The sequence below is a fragment of the Embiotoca jacksoni genome, unplaced genomic scaffold (genome assembly GCF_022577435.1).
Source record: "Embiotoca jacksoni isolate LCO1_2020_lvr unplaced genomic scaffold, fEmbJac1.0.p SCAF_95, whole genome shotgun sequence".
NCBI classification, from domain to species: Eukaryota; Metazoa; Chordata; class Actinopteri; family Embiotocidae; genus Embiotoca; species Embiotoca jacksoni.
Genome location: NW_027185453.1, coordinates 57,869 through 71,660, shown reverse-complemented (window position 1 = coordinate 71,660; position 13,792 = coordinate 57,869).

Genomic DNA, 13,792 nt, shown 5'->3' with positions numbered 1-13,792 from the left:
AGCAACCTACATGATGAAAATGGCACATTTTGACAAAGATTTGGATCCTGAATAAGGCGGGACTGCTTGGTTCTTTTCGGTCTTTTGCAGGGATTTAGTTCAATTCAATTCAATTCAATTTTATTTATATAGCGCCAAATCACAACATAGGTTATTTCATGGCACTTAACACATTAAAGTCCTTACAGCAAGACTTTACAACATAGTCACTTGAATATCAGGGCTCGTATCCTTACATGTAAATGTTCCACCCAAACAAGTCCCTGCCTTCCCCCCTCGCAAATTTTTTTTTGCAAGGGCACCATCGCTGCATCCTCGGCTCTGTGCCACCTAAGGTGATTGTGATTGGTTAAAAGCAGGGGTCTCCAACCTATAGTGTGCCACCCATTTCTGAGTAGCTCGCGGAAAGTTCGAACAGTATGCATTGTTTCCCGCACATGGACTCACTTAGGCGCGCCTCCCAGGTACATTGACGGCCGCCCAAGTGTATTGGAGGATCCATTTCGGCATTTTTTATTTATTTATTTTTGAATCTGTCCGAGAGAACGACGGTATTGGCAGAGGTTGAGCTCCACCCTGAGTTAGACACGCAGAGATCAGAGGACAGAAATGCAGCAGGGACTCTTGCACTGAGCCGGAACGAAACAGGTGCTCATGAATGAGGTAAATGACCTGCATGCGATATTCTTGGCTGGATCACAACAGCAGGGCGGCACTATGAAGGGAATGTCACTGTGTTTTTGAGAGGTCAAAGAAACACCACAGTTTGGCCAAATGCTGTGACTTATCACATTAAAAGCCCTCCAGTTTCACACAGGGTCCAGCCATATATCAGGTGACTTAGACATGTATTTCTTTCAAGAGGGGCAGAGGGTCCCAATCAAAGAAGAAACACTGGATTTCCCTCAGTAAATCTTATATTAGTATGCTTCATTTGACACTTTTCAAACCAGCTTGACTACTCAAGGTTGCGTGCACTGCAGTAGGCATTTAGGGAACATCTGTGTAATTGTAAACATACAGGCATTTTTAAAAAAATTGTTTTTATTGAACAGCAGCAGCTTGACGAGGTGCCGAGGTGAGCCCTGAACATTTGGTATTTTTTCAATGGTCTTTGTATCACCATTTCATGTGCATGACTGGGCACATGATAAACAAAAAACTGTTTCTTACATAGAAAAACAGCTCCATAGCTCTACTAGACTTTAAAGCCTCCACAGGGAATCTTTAAAGTCACAGTGGTTTCTCCCAATGCAATGAAAGGAGCCAATTCACAATTGTTATTATAATGTATAAAGATTTTTGTTGTCTTTAGATTTGAGATAAAACAGTCACCATTTAGGTAAAAAAAAACTACTTTTCATCTTTAATCTGAAGAAGTTTATTGCAGGGCTTTGCAAAAGGTCTAACAAATTGTATTAAAATTAAGAGTCAACACGACAGGAAATTAACTTTCCAAATACTCACAATCTGTACAGCGTCTCAACAAGGATCACTGCACTGCACTTCATACATGGAACACTTGCACTGTCGTTGCCTACACACAAGTTAAAGTTTAACAAGGAACAACATCCTGCAATCACGAGGCAGTGTACAGGATCCTGTTCAGTTCAGAGACACTGAGGAAGAAGCACAGGTGGCCCTTCATAGACCGATGTAGGAGTTGTGTTTTTTTAGTTGCATTTGTAGTTCTCAACCTCGTGTACAATAAAAAGACTACAAATGTGTTCGACCTCTACTTCTGCTCACCACACTTCGCCTCATTCCTTCTTCAGTGTGCTCCCCGAACGGTTCCGACTACCAGTGCAGATGTGAGGATCGGTATGTTTGGTCGTACAGTAACTGTGTTACAGATGGAGCCTGTGATGACATCATTGACAGCACTTGCGGATGCATCAACAGCATTCCGTCAAATGGACAATACTGCCAGCTAAAGCCAGGTGATCTAGACGTTGGTAACACTTACTTGATGTTCAGGTCTCATAATTAAAAGTACACTGAAGCATTTCAACAGCTTCTTTACATTCTTGATGTTTTCTTGTTTCTTTGTTTGCCAGAAGCTGCACAGCTGTATGAATACACACTGGACGTTGAAATCAGCGACAGCAACATTGAACTGATAGAACAGTTAAGCGACGCCTTGCAGAACATCAGTTTTCCTCTAAGACTCAGTGACACTGTGAACATCACACAAATTGACATAATATTTACCGGTAAGAATTTGTAAATCTGCATCTGGTTGTTATGCAAAGAAATGGATTAAAATGATGTTTCTTAACTTTTTAGACCAGTTTAAGAAACAGAAATAAAAAATCTCTTACTTGTTTTTAAAAAATGCAGTTTATGCTCATGTGATTTTACAAAATAATGAAAACAAAATTGTTTCTGATTCTACCCTGGTGTAACAGTGCCTCCAACTCTTTATGAATATGAGATTTTCATTGAGGTCAACACAACTAACCCGGATCAACTGAGAACTACTCTAGCAAATATCACTTACCCTATCCAAAGCAGCGCTCAAATAAACATATCAGATGCTGTGATCACCACGGGTAAGTGCAAATAATTCAGCCTCTAAAAGGTAGAATTTGTCAGTGTCTGTAATTTTTTAAACTAAACAAAAGAGTATTTTTGAAGTTTGCAGCCCAGATGGAGCTGGGTTCCAGTGCCGCTGTGAGGATGAATACCTTTGGCCTTGTGACAAGTGTGTCAGCTATGGGAAATGTGATGGTGATGCAAACTACACATGCGGGTGCATCAAAGCCCTTCCCACAGAAGGACAGTACTGTCAGTCGGCACAGCAGAGTAGGAGTTACGATCACACGGCAATCCCACTTCTAATCCTTTTCTACCTGATACATTCAAACGGTCAAATTTTCTGAATTCTTGTTTCCATGTTACACTGTTTTTCCGTCAATGAGTTTTCATATGGATCTGTTTTGTCTACAGACATTACTGTGTGTACTCTGGCAACAACTTCACCATCAACAGGTAAAGCTGAAAAAAAAACAGGGTTGGTTTTAATCAGAGACGAGAACATATCATCGGGAATCTTGTGTACCTGTCTCCGGTGGATTCCTGTTACGTATTATTACATGCTAACTTGAAGTTAAAACATTTTGTTTTTTTGTATTTTCAGTTTCTACAGTTCCTCCAGTTGCATATGATTACTTGATTTCTGTTGAGTTGAACGTCTCGGATATGAGAGGAATAAATGATCTGAGGACCATTTTAATCAACAACAGTTACCCTATCAGCATCAAAAACCAAATACAGGTCAATGGCATCAACATTTCTACAGGTGGGAATCATGAGTCTTTTTCTGGCTTTTAAATTGTTACTTGGCAGATTGCTCTGATTGATGTCATGACTGATTTTTGCCCCAAGTTTGCTCTCCGATCAGCGGTGGTTTCCAGTGTACATGTGAGGAGGAGTATCGTTTCTCATGTGACCAGTGTTTAATGTACGGATCCTGTGACAACATCACTGTCGACACATGTGGATGCCTCAATGCCATTCCTCCTGACGGACAATACTGCCAGTCGGTGTATCAAAACAGTGAGTTCATTTGTTAAATTATTACAGCGAAACTGGTGGGAGATGGGTCGTATTTAAAAACTTTCAAATGAAAAAAAATATATATATTTTAACGTTAACCTGACAATAATCAGACTCTTTGAGGATTTAGTCATGTTTAAAGCATGAATCAGGTGAGTTAGCATTCAAGAAACATGACGAAGCTTTGGGATCATTTGAAGGTCTTTACTGTATATCACTTTCTGGTCTTAGCATATGGTAACATGACACTGTTTTCTAGGTTGCAACATATTTGAGGATTTTGAGTTGTGGATATCTATAATCCAAATTTTGATATCATGAGTCTCTGAAACTTTTGATAAGTGACACAAATCACATCGCTTTAGCCACTTTGTTTTCTGAAGACAACCACTGTGTCACTTCTTGGCTTTTGAGTTGATTAAAAACAGGAGCTCTCCTCTGACTGAATAAAACGTTTGGAAACAGTGCCATCTTGTGTTAAGACCGTATGATTACATTGAAATCCCTCAAATACCATTTCCAAATGGTGAGATATAGTGAGTTCCACTGAGGCTCATGTTGTGTTATAAATGTACTGTGAGTGCTGTGGCGACGCATCTTTAAATAGTCAGGGTCTACATTTGTATTTACTCAGAGACTGTTCTTCATCCTTTCAGACTTTACAGCATGTCCTACAACAACACCTCCACCACCAACAAGTAAGACTCATAATGTCTCATATGTGAAAACTCAAAGACAGAACATGTTTGAAGAGATATGCTACAGTTCCTGCTGTTTCATTTCTGCATTTCTGCTTTGATTTCAGTCTCTACAGCTCCTCCACTTCTTTATGAATTCCTGGTTTCCATTGAGCTGAACACCACAGATGTTACAGTGATAAATAAACTGAGGGCCATACTGAGAAACATCAGTTACCCCGTCAGCATCAACAACCACATACAACTCTCTGACATCAACATCACTACAGGTAAGATGAATATAACGTACAATAAAAAATGTAGACTAACATTTCAGTGTGGCAAGAAAGAACAATGCATTTTCACCTTTTTGTGCTACAGTTATTCACAAAAGTGTTTTTGACACATCAACATGAGAAATGTAAGAAATGAATCCACAAATATGCTACATTGTCAGAAAAGTGACCTCAGAGTCAATTTGTTAAAAGAGATGACTTCATTCAAATTGAGACGTTTTAAAAGTGTACTTTGAATTATGCTCAGTAAACATATGTATTCATGATATTTTTGTCCCCAGTTTGCTCTCCGATCAGCGGTGGTTTCCAGTGTACATGTGAGGAGGAGTATCGTTTCTCATGTGACCAGTGTTTAATGTACGGATCCTGTGACAACATCACTGTCGACACATGTGGATGCCTCAGTGCCATTCCTCCTGACGGACAATACTGCCAGTCGGTGTATCAAAACAGTGAGTTCATTTGTTAAATTATTACAGCGAAACTGGTGGGAGATGGGTCGTATTTAAAAACTTTCAAATGAAAAAAAATTTAAATATTTTAACGTTAACCTGACAATAATCAGACTCTTTGAGGATTTAGTCATGTTTAAAGCATGAATCAGGTGAGTTAGCATTCAAGAAACATGACGAAGCTTTGGGATCATTTGAAGGTCTTTACTGTCTATCACTTTCTGGTCTTAGCATCTGGTAACATGACACTGTTTTCTAGGTTGCAACATATTTGAGGATTTTGAGTTGTGGATATCTATAATCCAAATTTTGATATCATGAGTCTCTGAAACTTTTGATAAGTGACACAAATCACATCGCTTTAGCCACTTTGTTTTCTGAAGACAACCACTGTGTCACTTCTTGGCTTTTGAGTTGATTAAAAACAGGAGCTCTCCTCTGACTGAATAAAACGTTTGGAAACAGTGCCATCTTGTGTTAAGACCATGTGATTACATTGAAATCCCTCAAATACCATTTGCAAATGGTGAGACTTAGTAAGTTCCACTGAGGCTCATGCTGTGTGTTGCATGTACTGTGAGTGCTGTGGCGATGCATCTTTAAAGAGTCAGGGTCTACATTTGTATTTACTCAGAGACTGTTCTTCATCCTTTCAGACTTTACAGCATGTCCTACAACAACACCTCCACCACCAACAAGTAAGACTCATAATGTCTCATATGTGAAAACTCAAAGACAGAACATGTTTGAAGAGATATGCTACAGTTCCTGCTGTTTCATTTCTGCATTTCTGCTTTGATTTCAGTCTCTACAGCTCCTCCACTTCTTTATGAATTCCTGGTTTCCATTGAGCTGAACACCACAGATGTTACAGTGATAAATAAACTGAGGGCCATACTGAGAAACATCAGTTACCCCGTCAGCATCAACAACCACATACAAATCTCCGAAATCAACATTACTACAGGTAGGATGAATATAACGTACAATAAAAAATGTAGACTAACATTTCAGTGTGGCAACAAAGAACAATGCATTTTCACCTTTTTGTGCTACAGTTATTCACAAAAGTGTTTTTGACACATCAACATGAGAAATGTAAGAAATGAATCCACAAATATGCTACGTTGTCAGAAAAGTGACCTCAGAGTCAATTTGTTAAAAGAGATGACTTCATTCAAATTGAGACGTTTTAAAAGTGTACTTTGAATTATGCTCAGTAAACAGATGTATTCATGATATTTTTGTCCCCAGTTTGCTCTCCGATCAGCGGTGGTTTCCAGTGTACATGTGAGGAGGAGTATCGTTTCTCATGTGACCAGTGTTTAATGTACGGATCCTGTGACAACATCACTGTCGACACATGTGGATGCCTCAATGCCATTCCTCCTGACGGACAATACTGCCAGTCGGTGTATCAAAACAGTGAGTTCATTTGTTAAATTATTACAGCGAAACTGGTGTGAGATGGGTCGTGTTTAAAAACTTTCAAATGAAAAAAAAAATAAATATTTTAACGTTAACCTGACAATAATCAGACTCTTTGAGGATTTAGTCATGTTTAAAGCATGAATCAGGTGAGTCAGCATTCAAGAAACATGACGAAGCTTTGGGATCATTTGAAGGTCTTTACTGTATGTCACTTTCTGAACTTAGCATCTGCTAACGCGACAATGTTTTCTAGGTTGCAACATATTTGAGGATTTTGAGTTGTGGATATCTGTAATCCAAATTTTGATATCATGAGTCTCTGATACTTATGATAAGTGTCACAAATCACATCGCTTTAGCCACTTTGTTTTCTTAAGACAACCACTGTGTCACTTCTTGGCTTTTGAGTTGATTAAAAACAGGAGCTCTCCTCTGACTGAATAAAATGTTTGGAAACAGTGCCATCTTGTGTTAAGACCATATGATTACTTTGAAATCCCTCAAATACCATTTACAAATGGTGAGACATAGTGAGTTCCACTGAGGCTCGTGCTGTGTGTTGCATGTACTGTGGCGATGCATCTTTAAAGAGTCAGGGTCTACATTTGTATTTACTCAGAGACTGTTCTTCATCCTTTCAGACTTTACAGCATGTCCTACAACAACACCTCCACCACCAACAAGTAAGACTCATAATGTCTCATATGTGAAAACTCAAAGACAGAACATGTTTGAAGAGATATGCTGCAGTTCCTGCAGTTTTATTTCTGCATTTCTGCTTTGATGTCAGTCTCTACAGCTCCTCCACTTCTTTATGAATTCCTGGTTTCCATTGAGCTGAACACCACAGATGTTATAGTGATAAATAAACTGAGGGCCATACTGAGAAACATCAGTTACCCCGTCAGCATCAACAACCACATACAACTCTCTGACATCAACATCACCACAGGTAGGATGAATATAACGTACAATAAAAAATGTAGACTAACATTTCAGTGTGGCAACAAAGAACAATGCATTTTCACCTTTTTGTGCTACAGTTATTCACAAAAGTGTTTTTGACACATCAACATGAGAAATGTAAGAAATGAATCCACAAATATGCTACGTTGTCAGAAAAGTGACCTCAGAGTCAATTTGTTAAAAGAGATGACTTCATTCAAATTGAGACGTTTTAAAAGTGTACTTTGAATTATGCTCAGTAAACAGATGTATTCATGATATTTTTGTCCCCAGTTTGCTCTCCGATCAGCGGTGGTTTCCAGTGTACATGTGAGGAGGAGTATCGTTTCTCATGTGACCAGTGTTTAATGTACGGATCCTGTGACAACATCACTGTCGACACATGTGGATGCCTCAGTGCCATTCCTCCTGACGGACAATACTGCCAGTCGGTGTATCAAAACAGTGAGTTCATTTGTTAAATTATCACAGCGAAACTGGTGGGAGATGGGTCGTATTTAAAAACTTTCAAATGAAAAAAAAATAAAAAAATTTAACGTTAACCTGACAATAATCAGACTCTTTGAGGATTTAGTCATGTTTAAAGCATGAATCAGGTGAGTCAGCATTTAAGAAACATGACGAAGCTTTGGGATCATTTGAAGGTCTTTACTGTATGTCACTTTCTGAACTTAGCATCTGCTAACGCGACAATGTTTTCTAGGTTGCAACATATTTGAGGATTTTGAGTTGTGGATATCTGTAATCCAAATTTTGATATCATGAGTCTCTGATACTTATGATAAGTGTCACAAATCACATCGCTTTAGCCACTTTGTTTTCTTAAGACAACCACTGTGTCACTTCTTGGCTTTTGAGTTGATTAAAAACAGGAGCTCTCCTCTGACTGAATAAAACGTTTGGAAACAGTGCCATCTTGTGTTAAGACCATATGATTACATTGAAATCCCTCAAATACCATTTACAAATGGTGAGACATAGTGAGTTCCACTGAGGCTCGTGCTGTGTGTTGCATGTACTGTGGCGATGCATCTTTAAAGAGTCAGGGTCTACATTTGTATTTACTCAGAGACTGTTCTTCATCCTTTCAGACTTTACAGCATGTACTACAACAACACCTCCACCACCAACAAGTAAGACTCAAAATGTTTCATACGTGAAAACTCAAAGACAGAACATGTTTGAAGAGATATGCTGCGGTTCCTGCAGTTTTATTTCTGCATTTCTGCTTTGATGTCAGTCTCTACAGCTCCTCCACTTCTTTATGAATTCCTGGTTTCCATTGAGCTGAACACCACAGATGTTATAGTGATAAATAAACTGAGGGCCATACTGAGAAACATCAGTTACCCCGTCAGCATCAACAACCACATACAACTCTCTGACATCAACATCACCACAGGTAGGATGAATATAACGTACAATAAAAAATGTAGACTAACATTTCAGTGTGGCAACAAAGAACAATGCATTTTCACCTTTTTGTGCTACAGTTATTCACAAAAGTGTTTTTGACACATCAACATGAGAAATGTAAGAAATGAATCCACAAATATGCTACGTTGTCAGAAAAGTGACCTCAGAGTCAATTTGTTAAAAGAGATGACTTCATTCAAATTGAGACGTTTTAAAAGTGTACTTTGAATTATGCTCAGTAAACATATGTATTCATGATATTTTTGTCCCCAGTTTGCTCTCCGATCAGCGGTGGTTTCCAGTGTACATGTGAGGAGGAGTATCGTTTCTCATGTGACCAGTGTTTAATGTACGGATCCTGTGACAACATCACTGTCGACACATGTGGATGCCTCAATGCCATTCCTCCTGACGGACAATATTGCCAGTCGGTGTATCAAAACAGTGAGTTCATTTGTTAAATTATTACAGCGAAAATGGTGGGAGATGGGTCGTATTTAAAAACTTTCAAATGAAAAAAAATAAAAATATTTTAACGTTAACCTGACAATAATCAGACTCTTTGAGGATTTAGTCATGTTTAAAGCATGAATCAGGTGAGTCAGCATTCAAGAAACATGACGAAGCTTTGGGATCATATGAAGGTCTTTACTGTATGTCACTTTCTGAACTTAGCATCTGCTAACGCGACAATGTTTTCTAGGTTGCAACATATTTGAGGATTTTGAGTTGTGGATATCTGTAATCCAAATTTTGATATCATGAGTCTCTGATATTTATGATAAGTGTCACAAATCACATCGCTTTAGCCACTTTGTTTTCTTAAGACAACCACTGTGTCACTTCTTGGCTTTTGAGTTGATTAAAAACAGGAGCTCTCCTCTGACTGAATAAAACGTTTGGAAACAGTGCCATCTTGTGTTAAGACCATATGATTACTTTGAAATCCCTCAAATACCATTTACAAATGGTGAGACATAGTGAGTTCCACTGAGGCTCGTGCTGTGTGTTGCATGTACTGTGGCGATGCATCTTTAAAGAGTCAGGGTCTACATTTGTATTTACTCAGAGACTGTTCTTCATCCTTTCAGACTTTACAGCATGTCCTACAACAACACCTCCACCACCAACAAGTAAGACTCATAATGTCTCATATGTGAAAACTCAAAGACAGAACATGTTTGAAGAGATATGCTACAGTTCCTGCTGTTTCATTTCTGCATTTCTGCTTTGATTTCAGTCTCTACAGCTCCTCCACTTCTTTATGAATTCCTGGTTTCCATTGAGCTGAACACCACAGATGTTACAGTGATAAATAAACTGAGGGCCATACTGAGAAACATCAGTTACCCCGTCAGCATCAACAACCACATACAAATCTCCGAAATCAACATTACTACAGGTAGGATGAATATAACGTACAATAAAAAATGTAGACTAACATTTCAGTGTGGCAACAAAGAACAATGCATTTTCACCTTTTTGTGCTACAGTTATTCACAAAAGTGTTTTTGACACATCAACATGAGAAATGTAAGAAATGAATCCACAAATATGCTACGTTGTCAGAAAAGTGACCTCAGAGTCAATTTGTTAAAAGAGATGACTTCATTCAAATTGAGACGTTTTAAAAGTGTACTTTGAATTATGCTCAGTAAACAGATGTATTCATGATATTTTTGTCCCCAGTTTGCTCTCCGATCAGCGGTGGTTTCCAGTGTACATGTGAGGAGGAGTATCGTTTCTCATGTGACCAGTGTTTAATGTACGGATCCTGTGACAACATCACTGTCGACACATGTGGATGCCTCAGTGCCATTCCTCCTGACGGACAATACTGCCAGTCGGTGTATCAAAACAGTGAGTTCATTTGTTAAATTATTACAGCGAAACTGGTGGGAGATGGGTCGTATTTAAAAACTTTCAAATGAAAAAAAATAAAAATATTTTAACGTTAACCTGACAATAATCAGACTCTTTGAGGATTTAGTCATGTTTAAAGCATGAATCAGGTGAGTCAGCATTCAAGAAACATGACGAAGCTTTGGGATCATTTGAAGGTCTTTACTGTATGTCATTTTCTGAACTTAGCATCTGCTAACGCGACAATGTTTTCTAGGTTGCAACATATTTGAGGATTTTGAGTTGTGGATATCTGTAATCCAAATTTTGATATCATGAGTCTCTGATACTTATGATAAGTGTCACAAATCACATCGCTTTAGCCACTTTGTTTTCTTAAGACAACCACTGTGTCACTTCTTGGCTTTTGAGTTGATTAAAAACAGGAGCTCTCCTCTGACTGAATAAAACGTTTGGAAACAGTGCCATCTTGTGTTAAGACCATATGATTACTTTGAAATCCCTCAAATACCATTTACAAATGGTGAGACATAGTGAGTTCCACTGAGGCTCGTGCTGTGTGTTGCATGTACTGTGGCGATGCATCTTTAAAGAGTCAGGGTCTACATTTGTATTTACTCAGAGACTGTTCTTCATCCTTTCAGACTTCACAGCATGTCCTACAACAACACCTCCACCACCAACAAGTAAGACTCATAATGTCTCATATGTGAAAACTCAAAGACAGAACATGTTTGAAGAGATATGCTGCAGTTCCTGCAGTTTTATTTCTGCATTTCTGCTTTGATGTCAGTCTCTACAGCTCCTCCACTTCTTTATGAATTCCTGGTTTCCATTGAGCTGAACACCACAGATGTTATAGTGATAAATAAACTGAGGGCCATACTGAGAAACATCAGTTACCCCGTCAGCATCAACAACCACATACAACTCTCTGACATCAACATCACCACAGGTAGGATGAATATAACGTACAATAAAAAATGTAGACTAACATTTCAGTGTGGCAACAAAGAACAATGCATTTTCACCTTTTTGTGCTACAGTTATTCACAAAAGTGTTTTTGACACATCAACATGAGAAATGTAAGAAATGAATCCACAAATATGCTACGTTGTCAGAAAAGTGACCTCAGAGTCAATTTGTTAAAAGAGATGACTTCATTCAAATTGAGACGTTTTAAAAGTGTACTTTGAATTATGCTCAGTAAACATATGTATTCATGATATTTTTGTCCCCAGTTTGCTCTCCGATCAGCGGTGGTTTCCAGTGTACATGTGAGGAGGAGTATCGTTTCTCATGTGACCAGTGTTTAATGTACGGATCCTGTGACAACATCACTGTCGACACATGTGGATGCCTCAATGCCATTCCTCCTGACGGACAATACTGCCAGTCGGTGTATCAAAACAGTGAGTTCATTTGTTAAATTATTACAGCGAAACTGGTGGGAGATGGGTCGTATTTAAAAACTTTCAAATGAAAAAAAAAATAAATATTTTAACGTTAACCTGACAATAATCAGACTCTTTGAGGATTTAGTCATGTTTAAAGCATGAATCAGGTGAGTCAGCATTCAAGAAACATGACGAAGCTTTGGGATCATTTGAAGGTCTTTACTGTATGTCACTTTCTGAACTTAGCATCTGCTAACGCGACAATGTTTTCTAGGTTGCAACATATTTGAGGATTTTGAGTTGTGGATATCTGTAATCCAAATTTTGATATCATGAGTCTCTGATACTTATGATAAGTGTCACAAATCACATCGCTTTAGCCACTTTGTTTTCTTAAGACAACCACTGTGTCACTTCTTGGCTTTTGAGTTGATTAAAAACAGGAGCTCTCCTCTGACTGAATAAAACGTTTGGAAACAGTGCCATCTTGTGTTAAGACCATATGATTACTTTGAAATCCCTCAAATACCATTTACAAATGGTGAGACATAGTGAGTTCCACTGAGGCTCGTGCTGTGTGTTGCATGTACTGTGGCGATGCATCTTTAAAGAGTCAGGGTCTACATTTGTATTTACTCAGAGACTGTTCTTCATCCTTTCAGACTTTACAGCATGTCCTACAACAACACCTCCACCACCAACAAGTAAGACTCATAATGTCTCATATGTGAAAACTCAAAGACAGAACATGTTTGAAGAGATATGCTGCAGTTCCTGCAGTTTCATTTCTGCATTTCTGCTTTGATTTCAGTCTCTACAGCTCCTCCACTTCTTTATGAATTCCTGGTTTCCATTGAGCTGAACACCACAGATGTTATAGTGATAAATAAACTGAGGGCCATACTGAGAAACATCAGTTACCCCGTCAGCATCAACAACCACATACAACTCTCTGACATCAACATCACCACAGGTAGGATGAATATAACGTACAATAAAAAATGTAGACTAACATTTCAGTGTGGCAACAAAGAACAATGCATTTTCACCTTTTTGTGCTACAGTTATTCACAAAAGTGTTTTTGACACATCAACATGAGAAATGTAAGAAATGAATCCACAAATATGCTACGTTGTCAGAAAAGTGACCTCAGAGTCAATTTGTTAAAAGAGATGACTTCATTCAAATTGAGACGTTTTAAAAGTGTACTTTGAATTATGCTCAGTAAACATATGTATTCATGATATTTTTGTCCCCAGTTTGCTCTCCGATCAGCGGTGGTTTCCAGTGTACATGTGAGGAGGAGTATCGTTTCTCATGTGACCAGTGTTTAATGTACGGATCCTGTGACAACATCACTGTCGACACATGTGGATGCCTCAATGCCATTCCTCCTGACGGACAATACTGCCAGTCGGTGTATCAAAACAGTGAGTTCATTTGTTAAATTATTACAGCGAAACTGGTGGGAGATGGGTCGTATTTAAAAACTTTCAAATGAAAAAAAAAATAAATATTTTAACGTTAACCTGACAATAATCAGACTCTTTGAGGATTTAGTCATGTTTAAAGCATGAATCAGGTGAGTCAGCATTCAAGAAACGTGACGAAGCTTTGGGATCATTTGAAGGTCTTTACTGTATGTCACTTTCTGAACTTAGCATCTGCTAACGCGACAATGTTTTCTAGGTTGCAACATATTTGAGGATTTTGAGTTGTGGATATCTGTAATCC